The 16,636-nt window shown below is 39.0% G+C and overlaps 1 protein-coding gene and 1 long non-coding RNA gene across 2 annotated transcripts in view; both read left to right on the top strand.

The window, feature by feature from the left end:
* Positions 1-16,636, top strand: part of LOC125000974 (NACHT, LRR and PYD domains-containing protein 3-like) — a 196,079-nt gene that overhangs the window by 46,621 nt on the left and 132,822 nt on the right. The gene's annotated exons all lie outside the window — the stretch shown is intronic.
* On the top strand, positions 4,922-5,669 carry LOC125001094. Its single transcript, XR_007111506.1, has 3 exons — positions 4,922-4,996; positions 5,164-5,286; positions 5,403-5,669. It is a non-coding gene; the product is annotated as an uncharacterized LOC125001094 (long non-coding RNA).

The following is a 16,636-nucleotide window of genomic DNA, read 5'->3' as shown; positions in this document are numbered from 1 at the left end:
CTGAACGGCTCCTCAGAGGGGCGGAGTCTGTGGGAGGCGGAGCCAACTTTTTTATTTTTTCTAAAATCTGAAAATTTCCCCAAAATTAGATGAGAAATATACCAAAAAATTATGAAAAAGTGTGAGAAAGTGGCTCAGGGAGCGAGAAGAAGGGTTGGAGGTACTGAGGTTGTGAGTTCAAGTCCCTCAGAGACTTGTTTTATTTTACAATGACAAGCATACAAGCTTATTTATAAAACCTGGTCTCGAACCTGCAACCTCCAGATTTGGAGGCTGCTTTTTAACGCACCGAGCTACTTCTCAACTTAAAATATAAAATTTTTAACTTCTATTTCTGGTTGAAGTGGCCAGGCAGGAGCCAGCGGGCTCTGGGTTTTTGGTGTAGAGGTAAAGTCCACCACCGCGAGTGAAGAATAAAAAGCTCTAAGAAAGGTCAGAACCATGTGGTCACATAGCTCACGCTGATAGAGGACTGTCTGGAGACTCTGAGAACATGGGTTCAAATCTTATCGGTGCTGGAGACTTTTAAAGTCCAACACCCAAAGTGAAGAGTCAAATGTCGTACACGTCATTGAACCACCTGTCTGGTAAAACAGCGCGGGCTGTTAGGAGGCTGCTCTGCAGTCTGGAGGTCATGGGTTCAAATCTTATCAGGGTCGGTGTGTTTTGAAGTCCAGATTCCAAAGTGAAGACTTAAAAGCGCTCAGAAAGGAGGTTCAAGTGTGAAGGGCCGTCGGTGGCGTGCTGGGTTTCAACTTCCAGTCGCAAGAGATTGGCAAGAGATTGGTTCGATTCCCATCTGTGGCCGGGGGCCTGGATCCACCAAACATCCCTGCAGTAGCAGGCCGGGGGGGGGGCCGTGTCCTCCCCCGCGCTTTCCGAGCAACACAAGGAGGGGGTTATGGGACCCACAACTACGACAGGCTGAAGTTTTACAGTGAACGGAGAGAAGAGAAAAAAAACTAAGAGTTGAGGAAGTCAAAGGAAGAAACGAGAACAAGAAAAATGATGGAAGAATTTTGATGGAAATGAATTAGCCAACATTTATATAAGATTATGAATTATCATTACTAAAATAGTAAAGATTATGAAGTTTCATTACTAAAGTAGTAACATATTAATATGTTGCTAAAAACATTTTTAAGTAACTTGTTAAAAATGTTGAATGTAACTTATGAATGAAAGAAGTTGCTTAGTAAGTTAAGAAAAAACTTAGTTAACCAACTTAATTACATAACTACTATTACATGAACATAGCAATACCTATAGGGGCAATAAAACTTTTTGTCCATGTCCCAGGCAAGTTGTTGAACCTTACTTGCATTGGCTCTAATTATAGGCCTTCAAAACTTTCTCTTGAGGAGCAGGTTTCCGTGTCCCAGGGCCGTGGTATTAGAGTACTTGTTGTTTTTGTCTAAATACTGAAGCGTGTTACAGGGAGGAACCAACGTTTAAATGTAGCTTGATATAAACACATTGTGTGACAGACAGACTCATTTAGTATCACGTCTGCACATAAAGACAAATATAAGCCATATATTGGAGACGTGTCACTGACTTCCTGCAACGCGCTCCACAACTCTTCATCGCTGTGGTAACTGAACGGGTCCAGGTTCTTCCTCATGGTGAACAGCACAGGGTCCTACAGCAGAACAAGAGGAGACGTTAGACATTTCCTAAACGAGGGACACGCTGTTACAGTTACAAGACAAATGCTGACCTGAGGAATGATGGACATCTTCTGGCGCAGGTCGTGGAGGCCGATCTCAGACGTGACGATGCCGTCGATGTAGATCTTCCCCTGAGGCTCTGCCAGGCGGACGTCATCTGAGGACGGAGACGGTTGATTGGATGTGGTGACATTGAACGCACCAGGAACATCACAGTCTGATGATGATCTCACCATGTTCTCCACCTCTGCGCTCTGTCTCACCCCCCACTGGAACATCCCCATCAGTGTGATGGAGTATGAGGACAGGTGGGAGAAGATGGGGCTCCGAGCTGCAGGACAGACAAACGTGTCAGAAGCTTTTTTTCCCCAACGCACGACGTTTAAATGTAAGTCCCTGAGGGACACTCACTGGTGGCCTCGAGCCGTTTGACGGCCCTGGACGTCTGGAGGAAGTGGGATGAAGAGGGGGACGACGGGGAGGAGGATCCAGGGGATGACGGACGCAGAGACGGCGATGACGCCCAGGATCTGGAGGAACACCTGCTCAGAGACGACAGTAGACGAGAGTTACTCTCTGAAACACACATAAAATACGACTTCACGGCTGTTCTGTCCTCACCTGAATAAAGTCCACAAACGTCCAATGTATGTTTGCATCCATGCATCCCAATGTCCTTAGAAAACCTGTTTAAGACTCGTCCTGCAGCGACACAACATATCAGATGTTAGACTACATGTGTTCCTTAAACACCGACTACTTTTTGTTGTTGTTGTTGTTTACCAATGGGGTTGATGTCAAAGAAGCGTACGGGCGTCCTGAGTATGGAGTCGACAAGGATGGAGGAAATAAGGAAATTGCAATACTGTGAATTAATGGACCAGTCCTGCAGGATGTCTCTGTGTCTCTTTAGTTGTGGTTTCCTGTTTCCTGTTCCCATTATTACAATAATAAGCCTCTCAGTGGGAGGGGCCAGTAGAGGTGGTTGAACTGGTAGAGGAGGGAGGGGGGCATTCTGGCCTTTGTACTATAGTGGTTTCAATGGGCATCAATGAATTATTTTAATATATAAAAACGTTTTGCCAACATACTGAACTTATACTTAACATGAAAATCAATGTTAAGTAATAAATGTTACTTGATTCTGGTGTTTTAGGGACAGAGGAACATGACGTCCGGGCCTTCTTCACTAAACTGGTTTGGATGGTATCAATGGATTTGAATGTTTTCTGAAATGATTTCACTGGTAAATGTCTGAGTTGAAGGATTTCAGGTGAACTCAGAGAAATAAACATTGACATTCAGTCTCATTCATTCACAGATTCAAATTACCCAAATGTTTGTTCCATGTGCTCCATCCACACCTGTCCAGGTAGGAGGCCAGACTGGCAAACAGGAAGTGGATGATTCCAACTAGATTTAAGGAAGGGTGAGGTGGACTGTACCAAGTGAAGTATTGTAGCAGGTGTGTTGGACATTATATGCATTCATACAGTACAGAATCCACGACGCAACACAGAGACTGTGCCAAATGTTTGACTTCTTTCTTTTTCAGCTCTGCCTCTGAGAGTTGTCGCTCATTTACCAGTGAATAATAAAATATGAGAATGTAGATGTAATAAAATATTAAGCTAAAATGCTGCAGTCAGTGAGTATCAGTGTTAGATGTGAACAGTTGTAGTTCCTCATAGTCACCACTAGAAAGGTATGTGGTCATATAACCGGTTGTTAGAGGACAGAACATTTCCGACAGCATATTTTCATAGTGAAGAGATAAAGGTGGCTGACACATACACGCATACTGCTGAAGTATGAATAGTATGAAAGTTCAACATTTTATATTTTAGTGCACAGGTGGTTTCCAACTGTTGGTTCAAACTGGAATAACAGGTTGACCAGTAAACATAGATGAGATACTTAGACCTCTCTTCCTGTTTTTATATGTTTACATGACTGTCATGTTGTCGACTCTCTTGCAGTTCACTGTTTCACCACCAAATCCCATCAATAACCTAAATATTTATGAATGAAAAGCATCATAAACAAGTTTTTTAGATATAACACTGCAGACTGTGTTTTACTACAACATAGAAACTAACTGTGTTTCCAGAAGCCGTCAGTCAACATTATGTCTGTTTATAATGAGGAGAAACAAACTGAATCCTTCACAGCAGACAGCTTAGTTACACTGAGGATTTATTCACATCATTTACTTTAGTAAAAGCACCAGACTGTAGTAAAATACTCCAGTCCTGCACTGACAATCTGTATTAACAAGAAAATGAACTTATAGTATCAAAAGTAAAAAACCTGAACACACTGATAAAAGGGATCCTGTTGATGGATAAACCTGTCTAGCCTGTTCTGTCTCTATCACAGGTAAAAACCTGCCTCAATCCAAGAAGTAGCTGACTCACCTGTTCAGTGTTCAGGTTGGAGTGGAGTCTTCTTCATCTCTCTGGACTGGTTAAATAAACTGTGAGTTTGATTTCTTTAAAGCTTTAACTTTGTCTTCAGTAACTTTAATGTTTGTTTCTGCTCTGTAATGTTTGTAGAAGATGTTCACTTCTTATTTCATTATTAAGTTTGTGTCACTTTGTTTGAAGATCAGTCTACATTATTATTAGATTAATGATTAACTGGAATCAAACAGTATGATGATCAGATTAAATTAAATTATTAAATCTTCATTAATCTGGATCCAGCCTCAGATTAAAATCTAAAGTTACTTTCACTTTCACCACCGTTGTGTCACAGATATTTTGCTCCGTGTAAACTCTGTTTATAATGTTTAACTCTTTAACATCAGTTTAGTTTCAGCAGAAAAACTTTAGAAATAGTTCACGGTGACAGAGACGGAGCTGAAAACAGTAGTTTATAATGTTTAACTGTTTGAATCAGTTTAGTTCCAACAGAAAAACTTAAGAAATAGTGAACGTTCAGGGAAAAGGGGGCCTTTAATCTTTCTACTGCTGCTGCTGTTGAACCAGTCCACTCAAGTCAAAATAAAACATAAAGTTCTTCATGTGGTGTCAGAGTCTGTGTCCGTTTAACTGCTTTTCATTTCTACTGCTTCATGTCTCCATCTAGTGGACTGATAGTAGAACAACAGCTGATAGTCAAGTCACTGTCTGACTTCATCCACTGACACTGATATGAAACTGATATGAGTGTTTCCTCTGCAGGTGAAGGTAGAAAGTGTGTGTGAGCTGACGTGAATCCAGCAGCATGGATCAGTGTGAGGACAGAGAGGAGGGAGTCCCTCCCTCTAAAACCACTCTGAGTGGAGAACAGCATTTTAAACAAAAACATTTATCTGAGAAAAGGTAAGATAATGTTACAAGAAGTACAGAAGTCAGTGAGCGCCCCCTTGTGTTCAGTCAGGTTTTCAGCTGGTCTCAGTGGTCCAGTTGGTCCACAGTGATCTGCTCTTTCTAGTTTTTATAGCAGCTTCAGTAACTGTTAGGTAATGTGTTTCATGTTTGTCTCCTAGGAGTCATCAGAGAGAAGAATCTGACGACTTTAAACCTGAACCCAGCTGTGTGTCTATGAAGAGTGATCGATCAAAGAATGCCATCATTACTTTTAAAAGACAAGAACCCACAACTGTGAAGAGGTAAAGAAATAAAAACTGTCTTCAGGAGTTTATATATGTGAAATACTATGTTCATCGTATGAAGCTTCAGACTTTGTTGAATGTTGATATTTAGTGAATTTCTCTCAATCCATCAGGAAGCAGCAGAAACCTGAACCCAGCTGTGTGTCTATGAAGAGTGATCGATCAAAGAATGCCATCATTACTTTTAAAAGACAAGAACCTTCAACTGTAAAAAAGTAAAGAAGTAGTAACTGTCCTCTGGAGTTTATATGTGAAATACTATGTTCATCTTGAAGCTTCAGACTTTGTTGAACTTGTTGAATGTTGATAATTAGTAAATTTCTCTCAATAAAAGAGAAATAATACAATAACAATATGTCTCTCCTGAACTAACTGTGGAAACTGTATGATGTTGTCATCATCGACTGGTAACACAAGCAGCACCTTTAGACTAGGTTACTGTGTGATGTCAGAGGCTTTCTGGGTTTATGTATGTGATTATATTCCTGTTGGACTTTGAGTTAAGTTTAATCTTTTCCTTATTTAAACCTGATAAACTGAGGATTTCTCTCCATCTACCAGGATACAATAGAAACCAGACTCACAAGAACCAAAACATGAACTCAACTCTATGATGAGAGATTAGTTGTTTAACTTTCAACAGTACTGTAAGATAGAAATTAATTTCCAACACAACTAACTGATATCAGCACAACTGGTCTACAGTTCAGGACGCTGTGTTTTTGTCCCTGTGGTGAAGTGATACTGTAACAGCTGTTTTAGAAAGAGAGAAAAAAATCTGTGATTCTCAATCATTAGGTTTTTGATCAGTGGTTTCACTGGATCAGAACATTCACTACACAACACACTATCATTAACTCACTGTGGCTTATGTTTGTAGGGAAAACACACATTGATTACAGATGGTGGAGAAAATATGATGTGAAGTAATTGTTGATGATTCATTCACAGAGTGAAGCAGCAGAGTTTGAATGTTCTCAGTGATCAGTCTGTTCATCAGCATCAAACACAGCTGGACTCCATATTTAAGGTCTGTACATGGACAACAACTACTTTCCATCATCTCCATGCTGCTCTTTGTAGACCAGTGGACTGTCAGTCTGTCCAACATGGATCTGATGTTTGTCTCCATGATTTCAGTCTGATTCTCATTCAGATAGTTCTCCGAAGTTCCTGAGGAGAATGAAGCAGGAGGAGCTGGCTGATCGTCTGCAGATCAGTAAGAGGATTTCTATGAACATTGAAAATGATGAATGAATTAAACATTTACTAATGTCTCAAGACATGGAACAAGATACAATATATTCACTCATTCTTTCAGGAAATGTTGGAAATCTATTCTCTGATCTTATTTGTTGTTTCTTCATTCAGGACATGAAGCTGCAGTTTGTCAACGTGAACTTAAATCTAGTCTGAAGGAGAAGTTCCAGTGTGTGTTTGAGGGGATTGTTAAAGCAGGAAACTCAACTCTTCTGAATGAGATCTACACAGAGCTCTACATCACAGAGGGAGAGACTGCAGAGGTCAATGATGAACATGAGGTCAGACAGATTGAAACAGCATCAAGGAAACTAGACAGACCAGAAACAACCATCAGACCAGAAGACATCTTTAAAGCTTCACCTGGAAGACAGAAACCAATCAGAAGAGTGATGACAAAGGGAGTGGCTGGCATTGGGAAAACAGTCTTAACACAGAAGTTCACTCTGGACTGGGCTGAAGACAAAGCCAACCAGGACATCCACTTCACATTTCCATTGACTTTCAGAGAGCTGAATGTGTTGAAAGAGAGAAAGTTCAGCTTGGTGGAACTTGTTCATCACTTCTTCACTGAAACCAAAGAAGCAGGAATCTGCAGCTTTGAAGAGTTCCAGGTTGTGTTCATCTTTGACGGTCTGGATGAGTGTCGACTTCCTCTGGACTTCCACAAGACTGAGATCCTGACTGATGTTACAGAGTCCACCTCAGTGAATGTGCTGCTGACAAACCTCATCAGGGGGAAACTGCTTCCCTCTGCTAACCTCTGGATAACCACACGACCTGCAGCAGCCAATCAGATCCCTCCTGAGTGTGTTGACGTGGTGACAGAGGTCAGAGGGTTCACTGACCCCCAGAAGGAGGAGTACTTCAGGAAGAGGTTCAGAGACGAGGAGCAGGCCAGCAGCATTATCTCCCACATCAAGACATCACGAAGCCTCCACATCATGTGTCACATCCCAGTCTTCTGCTGTATCACTGCTACAGTTCTGGAGGATGTGTTGAAAACCAGAGAGAGAGGAGAGCTGCCCAAGACCCTGACTGAGATGTACATCCACTTCCTGGTGGTTCAGACCAAAGTGAAGAAGGTCAAGTATGATGGAGGATCTGAGACAGATCCACACTGGAGTCCAGAGACCAGGGAGATGGTTGGGTCTCTGGGAAAACTGTCATTTGATCAGCTGCTGAAAGGAAACCTGATCTTCTATGAATCAGACCTGACAGAGTGTGGCATCAATATCAGAGCAGCCTCAGTGTACTCAGGAGTGTTGACACAGATCTTTAAAGAGGAGAGAGGACTGTACCAGGACAAGGTGTTCTGCTTCGTCCATCTGAGTGTTCAGGAGTTTCTGGCTGCTCTACATGTTCATCTGACCTTCATCAACTCTTCTGTCAATCTGATGGAAGAACAACAAACAACTTCCTGTATGTTTATAACGTTTAACAAACCAAATCTAACACATCTCCACCAGAGTGCTGTGAACAAAGCCTTACAGAGTCCAAATGGACACCTGGACTTGTTCCTCCGCTTCCTCCTGGGTCTTTCACTGGAGACTAATCAGACTCTTCTACAAGGCCTGATGAAACAGACAGAAAGCTCAAAGACTGAGGAAACAGTCCAGGTCATCAAGAAGAAGATCAGTAAGAATCTGTCTGTAGAGAGAAGCATCAACCTGTTCCACTGTCTGAATGAACTGAATGATCGTTCTCTAGTGGAGGAGATCCAACAGTCCCTGAAATCAGGACGTCTCTCCACTGATCAACTGTCTCCTGCTCAGTGGTCAGCTCTGGTCTTCATCTTACTGTCATCAGAAAATAATCTGGATGAGTTTGACCTGAAGAAATACTCTGCTTCAGAGGAAGCTCTTCTGAGGCTGCTGCCAGTGGTCAAAGCCTCCAACAAAGCTCTGTAAGTACAGAGATAGTTTTAGTCATTAATAGATACACAGCAATCTTTAAACTGAGGAAAGTACAAGTCTGACTAGTTCTTTATATTTTATTTTTTCTGCAGACTCAGTGGCTGTAATCTCTCAAAAAGAAGCTGTGAAGCTCTGTCCTCAGTTCTCAGCTCCCAGTCCTCTAATCTGACAGAACTGGACCTGAGTAACAACGACCTGGAGGATTCAGGAGTGGAGCAGCTGTGCACTGGACTGAAGAGTCCAGACTGTAAACTGGAGACTCTGAGGTCAGTTCAGACTGCTTTGGTTTTTATTTATGTTTTTATTTCAGCTTTTATTCATTTAATTGAATTATTATTGATTGAAGACAGAAGATCCTGTTTTTATCAGTTCTCTTGTCAGGTTTGGTGGAAATTCACATGAAAGGACACAAAGTCAGAACTTCAGGTCTATAGATGGGTTAACACATTAAAAGAGTTATTTTAGTCAGTAATCATTCTTTCTTTTCATACTGTCTGTGAAGACATCTCCTAATAATCTGAGTCCAATGTGACCAGATGGAGGACAAACTCTACAGTGTTGTTCTGTGAATGAATGATTGTAAAGTTGATCTTAAACTAATCTCCTGCTGCAGCAGTCTGAGCTCCACAGATCCAGTCACTAACTTTGTGTTTTCATGGACAGAAACTAAAAGAGAGAACTTTGTTCTACAACAATTTAATGAATGAAACAGTGTCAGACTGAAGCTTCATGTTAGTGTCAGTGATCTACAATAATAGAGACATATACTACCAGTCAAAATGTCGGACACACCTTCTCATTTGATATTTTTTTGTCTTATTTCCATGACTATTTATATTGTAGATTCTCTCTGAAGGCATTAAATACGTGTTAAATAATTATAAACATTGTTATATTGTAGATTCTTCAGAATAACCACCCTTTGCTCACTCTTGGTGATCTCTATATGAGCTTCATGAGGTACTCACCTGAAATGGTTTTCCATCAGTCTTGAAGGAGTTCCCAGACATGCTGAGCACTTATTGACCCTTTTGCCTTCACTCTGTGGTCCATCTCATCCCAAACCATCTGGATTGGGTTTAGGTCAGATGACTGTGGAGGCCAGGCCAGTCCATCACTCTCCTTCTTGATCAAATAGCCCTTAGACAGTCTGGAGGTGTGTTTAGGGGCATTGTCCTGTTGAAAAATAAATGCCATCATGCTTCCTCCTCCATGCTTCACAGTGGGAACCATCCATGTAGAGACCGTTCACACATCTCAAATTTGGACTCATCAGACCAAAGCACAGATTTCCACTGGTCTATATCTCCTCTGCTTGTTGTTTTTCCTTAGTCGTGGTTTCTTAGCAGCTATTTGACCATAAACCTGATTCTCCTCTGAACAGTTGATGTAGAGATGTGTCTGCTACTAGAACTCTGTGTGGTATTTATCTGGGCTCTAATCTGAGGTGCTGTTAACTTGTTATTTCTGAGGCTGGTGACTCAGCAGCAGAGGTGACTCTTGGACTTCTTTTCCTGGGATCCTCATGTCAACCAGTTTGGGGACACATTCAAAGTTTTTGCTGTTTTCCAGACTGACCTCCAGTCCTTAAAGTAATGATGGACTGTCCTTTCTCTTTTCTTAGCTGATTGGTTCTTGCCATAATATAAATTGTAACAGTTGTCAAATAGGTCTGTCAGCTGTGTAATAACCTGACTTCTACACAACACAAATGATTGTCCCAACTTTATTAAGAAGGCAAGAAAACAAATGAACCCTGACAAGGCTCAGCTGTGAGATGAAAATCATGAAGCTCATTGAGAGAAGGTCAAAGGTTTTCAGAGATGTCAATAAAACAAAGGGTGGCGACTTTGAGGAATCTGAAATGTAAAACATATTTAAAAAATATACTTTATTTGCTGCATAATTCCATAAATCTTGCTTCGTATATTCAATATATTCAGTATGTATCTACAATGTAGGAAGAAGTAAAAATAAAGAGAATACATTGAATGAGAAGGTGTGTTCAACCTTTGACTGATAGTTGGGTTCAGCTACTCCTTTAAAACCTGAACACATCTTATTATTGTTTATTCAGGTTGAAGTCCTGCAGGTCAAGATTCTTAATGAAATATCAAATGAATTAATTATACACAGACCTTTTAATCTAACACATTTTATTCTTCATTCAGTTTGAACAGCTGCAGGTTGTCAAAGATCAGCTGTGATTCTCTGGTCTCAGCTCTGAAGTCCAACCCCTCCCATCTGAAACATCTGGACCTGAGTAAAAATGACGTGAAGGATTCAGATGTGAATCATCTGTGTGGTTTTCTGGAGAGTCCAGACTGTAGACTGGAGACTCTGAGGTCAGACATCATGATTTATTTGTGTGTTCAGATTAATATGATGTGAAAGTTGTGTTGACACTAATCTACAGACATCAGGCTGATATTCTACTGATCCACACTGAGGATCTTCATAGATCCATTGACTGTGGCAGAGTTATGTTGAGCTACACATTTAAAACCATAGATGAAGAAAAATCCTTCACTGGATGATTCATTCTGAAACTATGACACACTTGATGTTCACCTATAATTTCACCTCATGTTTTCAGATTCAAACCACAACAACAACTAATATTTTTTCTGTTATGAATTAAGCTGTCTGTGAGGGACCGAGCTGCAAAGCAAGAGGAGTCGCAGTTGGATTTTGATAAATACAGGTTTTATTTACCCAAAAAATAGGAAAACAATTTACAAAAACAAGCAGTTAATTCTGGGTCCATAAAGAAGGTCAAATAAAGAAACCTGAACTCAGGCTATAATGCTACAGCAACCTGACAAACCAACTGAGCTAACGAACAGACAACAAAGGAGACTTATATAGTGGCTGATCAGGCCAATTACACACAAACGGAACAACATAAAACACCAACACATTAACTAACAACAAGAGAAACAACACAGGACAGTTTGTTTACCAGTCAAATAAACATAATAAACCAACCCCAAAATATTCAAATAACAAATTTAAACCTAATGAAACCTTGATCTTCTCTTTTTGGCTGAATGAAAACCACATGACAATGAACCTCACTGAGAGACACAGAGACACAATTTAAAATGTGATGATGTCAAAGCCAAATATGGTTCCTTGCCCCATAAAGGGTTAAACAATTGGTAACCTCATTTATTATCATGTAATAAGAAATAGTTCTAAGTAATAATACTTAAATATTATTTTCTTATTTCTTCATACACTTTCATTCAGTATTTATTCATAATTTACTGATTGTCAGAATGAAGGACTTATTGTGAAATTCCTCTCAGTTTATTTTGAAGGGCTGTAGCTTTGAATCCACATACAGAGAATCACAGTGAATGTTAGTTTTAACTTAGTTACTTGGTAGAGATGTCTTCTACCTTTAGAGTTACACTTTTATTTCCATCACAAAGCCACAAAATAAGTAAATGAATAAATATCAAGATATAATTTGTCCCTGGGCCTGAATGTTTCATTTTAATTTATATGATCTGAGCATAAAACAAAGAATATACATATTGAAGTGTCAACTGGTTTTCTATAAGATTTTTTGGTTAAAGATTCTTAATGAAATATCAAATGAATGATACACAGACGTTCTGACCTAACATCTTTTATTCAGATTGATTTGCTGCAGTTTGTCAGAGATCAGCTGTGATTCTCTGGGTTCAGCTCTGAAGTCCAACCCCTCCCATCTGAAACATCTGGACCTGAGTTATAACAACCTGAAGGATTCAGGAGTGAAACATCTGTGTGGTTTTCTGGAGAGTCCAGACTGTAGACTGGAGACTCTGAGGTCAGACATCATGATTTATTTGTGTGTTCAGATTAATATGATGTGAAAGTTGTGTTGACACTAATCTACAGACATCAGGCTAATACTCTACTGATCCACACTGAGGATCTTCATGGTAAACTCTGTTTTCTTCTTCTGTGGTTTAGTCCATTGACTGTGGCAGAGTCACAATCTTTTTTCCAATGGTTCAGTCTCTAAAATGTCAAAAATATTGAAACATGCTGATTCCACTTTCTCTGAGTTCAAGGTGTCATCTTCAGATATTTAATTTTATCCAAATCCAGAAATATTCAGTTTACTGTGATAGAAAACATAAAATGTTCCCAGTGAATAAACTGGAAACAGTTTAGTTTTTCTGTTTGATTAGTGACTCAAACCATCATCACTGTGGTTTTTGATCTTTTCTCCATGGACTCATCAACTCATCAACTTATTGTTTCAGCTGTAATTCAAACAGTTTTTACACTAAGAGACAGAAACAAATATTCAGGATTGTGTAAAGACAAATGACAGATGAATCAATAATGAAATATATTTTCATGTTTAGTCCTAATTTAAATGTCTCCATCATAACATGAACACATTTTAGAGTCTTGATCATCATTTTATCAACATTTCCATATTTGGTGTTTTTCTGATCTTTGAGTAGAAAGTGAAATAAATGTCAGAGGGTTTTTACTTGTGTTTGTTGGTCAACATGAGTTTGTGTGGATGGATCCACTGGTGGAGCTGTCAGAGTTTCAGAGCTGAAGTCACTACGTCTTTATTGAAGCAGCACCTTGTTGTCATTAATATTGATGAGAGCTCTTTTTCTCTTCGTCTATTTGACTGATTGAAGCTGCTTCCTGTTGGTTCACATGTTTAGAGTTTCTATTTTCTGAACTTGTACTTTACGAACCCTCTTCAGCTCCGAACAGACGATGAAACACTGAATGATTTCAAGATGGAACTTTGTCTTTTAAACCAACATCTTTTATTCTTTATTCAGACTGAATGACTGCAGTTTGTCAAAGACTAGCGGTTATTATCTGGTCTCAGCTCTGAAGTCCAACCCCTCCCATCTGAAACATCTGGACCTGAGTTATAACAACCTGAAGGATTCAGGAGTGAAACATCTGTGTGGTTTTCTGGAGAGTCCAGACTGTAGACTGGAGACTCTGAGGTCAGACATCATGTTTTATTTGTTTGCTCAGATTAAAATGATGTGAAAGTTGTGTTGACACTAATCTACAGACATCAGGCTGATATTCTACTGATCCACACTGAGGATCTTCATGGTAAAGACACTTTACACTAGATTTGATTTGGATTTGGTTTGATAACTAATCAAACTATTGTAAAGATAAATGACAGATGAATCAATAATGAAATGTATTTTCATGTTTAGTCCTAATTTAAATGTCTCCATCATAATATGAACATATTTTAGAGTCTTGATCATCATTTTGATTTTCACCTTCAGTTTCACCTCACGTTTTTCAAATTAAAACCACAACAACAACTAATATATTCTGATGTTATTAATGAAGCTGTCCATTATTGAAATACTTGAGTCTATAAAAATATCAATCATCATGCAAAATATTGATCCAACTTTCTCAGACTTTAAGGTGATGTCTCCAGATTTCTGTTTTTATCCCAAACCAGAAATATTCAGTTTACTGTGATAGAAAACATAAAATGTTCCCAGTGAATAAACTGGAAACAGTTTAGTTTTTCTGTTTGATCAATGACTCAAACCATCATCACGATGGTTCAGCCCTAGAAGCTGCAATCAGAAGCTGCAACACCAACAACTGCATCACCTTGGACACTGTTTTGTTACTTTTGTACATTTGTTCATGATGGTAATTTTGTAATTCTTTTGAATACACTGTTTATTTTATCTTACTAGATGATATTTATTTTAATTTTAATCTAATCTCATTTTATTTTGTCTTTCTTGTGGTTTTTAAGAGTGTTACATTTATGTGCAACAAAGCTACTGTGACCAAGTCATTTCCCTCACGGATCATTAAAGTCTGTCTAAGTCTAAACATGTATTTAGACCATATGAACACAGGAGCTGATTCAGACACTTGTTAACATCATCACATTAGACAACATTAGGACACTTTTTCATGGTACCTAATAAATCATTTCTACTCAGAGTTCATGTAGAGGTGGACCTTGTAGACCACATTAGACCCTGATTAGACCTAAGAATGTTTCCTTGATCTTCTCTGATTGGCTGAATGAAAACCACATGACAATGAACCTCACTGAGAGACACAGAGACACAATTTAAAATGTGATGATGTCAAAGCCAAATATGGTTCCTTGCCCCATAAAGGGTTAAACAATTGGTAAATCTAATTTATTATCATGTAATAAGAAAATGTTCTAAATAATAATACTTAAATATTCTTTTCTTATTTCTTCATACACTTTCATTCAGTATTTATTCATAATTTACTGATTGTCAGAATGAAGGACTTATTGTGAAATTCCTATCAGTTTATTTTGAAGGGCTGTAGCTTTGAATCCACATACAGAGAATCACAGTGAATGTTAATTTTAACTTGTTACTTGGTAGAGACGTCTTCTACCTTTAGAGTTACACTTTTATTTCCATCACAAAAGCCACAAAATAAATAAATGAATAAATATCATGATATAATTTGTCCCTGGGCCTGAATGTTTCATTTTAATAAAATAATATGATTTGAGCATGAAACTAAAATTCTACTGGTTTTGTGTATGATTTTTTGGTTAAATATTCTTAATGAAATATCAAATGAATTAATGAATCACAGACCTTCTAACTTAACATCTTTTATACTTTATTCAGATTGATTGACTGCAGTTTGTCAAAGATCAGATGTGATTATCTGGTCTCAGCTCTGAAGTCCACCCCCTCCCATCTGAAACATCTGGACCTGAGTAAAAACTACCTGAAGGATCCAGATGTGAAGCAGCTTCTTGATCTTGAGAAGAGTCCAGACTGTAGACTGGAGACTCTGGGGTGAGTGGAGGGTTGGAGTCAGTTCATTCTTCTTTCAGTAGTTTTGTACTAGACACAGAATCTAAAGTGTTTCCTGGAAACCTGCTGCTGTTTTCTTCAGAGATGCTGTCAGAGGAGAATGGAGACAGACTGGACAGAAAGACAGAGACAAAAGTCAGACAATCAGATCATCCTGAAGCTTGTTGTGTTGATGTTTTCAAGAAATAAATGTGGATTCCAGCTGACAGCCTTACTAGATGAATAGAGACAGTGGTCCTCATTCATCAGATCTGATCTCAGACTCTTTGTTCTCTCACCTCAAAACTAAACAACTGATCAGTTTCATCTTTGTCACAGCTCTGAGATCAGTCTTACTGAAGCCTGTAAATCACAGAACCATCATTACATTTAATAACCATGTGGTCTTTCTACAGAGCAGAACCTCTGCTGAGGTCCAGTCATCACATCTGTATCTCTGTCATTAGTTTCATCAGATATCTTCAATGTTTCTTAGTCAGCTGATGCTTCAGAAACACATGAGATGTTCATCAACACACTCAGACTCTTTATTGAAATGGAACAGCTGGAAATCCATCACTAAAGTAGTAGTAGTTGTTAAGTAGATTTAATTGTAAAAGGAACCATATAAATTGTCCTTCATGTTAAAAATATTCTCAGCCTCAAGAATTCTGTGGACTGTGAATAATTGTTGCTGCTGATGATGAAGTGATTCTCTGTAAACACTGACTTATCTACTGTTGTTGTTGTTCTCTCTACAGCTGGCAGTGAACAGGACGGTGTGTGAGCTGAGAGAGGATGAGCTGAGTCCTGATGATCCAGAGGCTGAATCAGCAGCAGCTTGTGTGTAGAGAGACTCTGACTGGACCATGTTACTGGGAGGTGGAGTCAAGAGATTAAAGATCCTCAACAGAGCTGCACAAACTATTAACACCAACAAGTAAAGACCAGTCCCTCTCCTGAATTATTGGACACATTAATCAACCAGCATCAACAGTCTTTCTATATTCTAATGTGTCTCTTCACTTCTGTATTTATTGTACTGTTTATTTTACACCTTTTTCAACCAAACATTTATTTCATTTGAAAAGAAGCAGGAAGCAGTTTTCACACTGAGCCTCTGCTTTATGTATCATTGTCAGAGATGGAGATAAACTATTGTTGTTATTGTGACACACTTTCATCTACACTTTGTTTTGTTGTGCTTCACTCTTCACTGACTGGTTACAGAGACGTTATTTATAAGAGCTCAGCACCTTCAGAAAACTTAAAGGCTCATTTAAGACTTAATTAATGACACTTCTAGGTTTTCCATAATGATCGTTGCAAGTTCTTATATGGTTAAGTGCT

Source organism: Mugil cephalus, chromosome 23 (genome assembly GCF_022458985.1).
Source record: "Mugil cephalus isolate CIBA_MC_2020 chromosome 23, CIBA_Mcephalus_1.1, whole genome shotgun sequence".
Classification (NCBI taxonomy): domain Eukaryota; kingdom Metazoa; phylum Chordata; class Actinopteri; order Mugiliformes; family Mugilidae; genus Mugil; species Mugil cephalus.
This window is presented reverse-complemented; position numbering and strand designations above follow the sequence as displayed.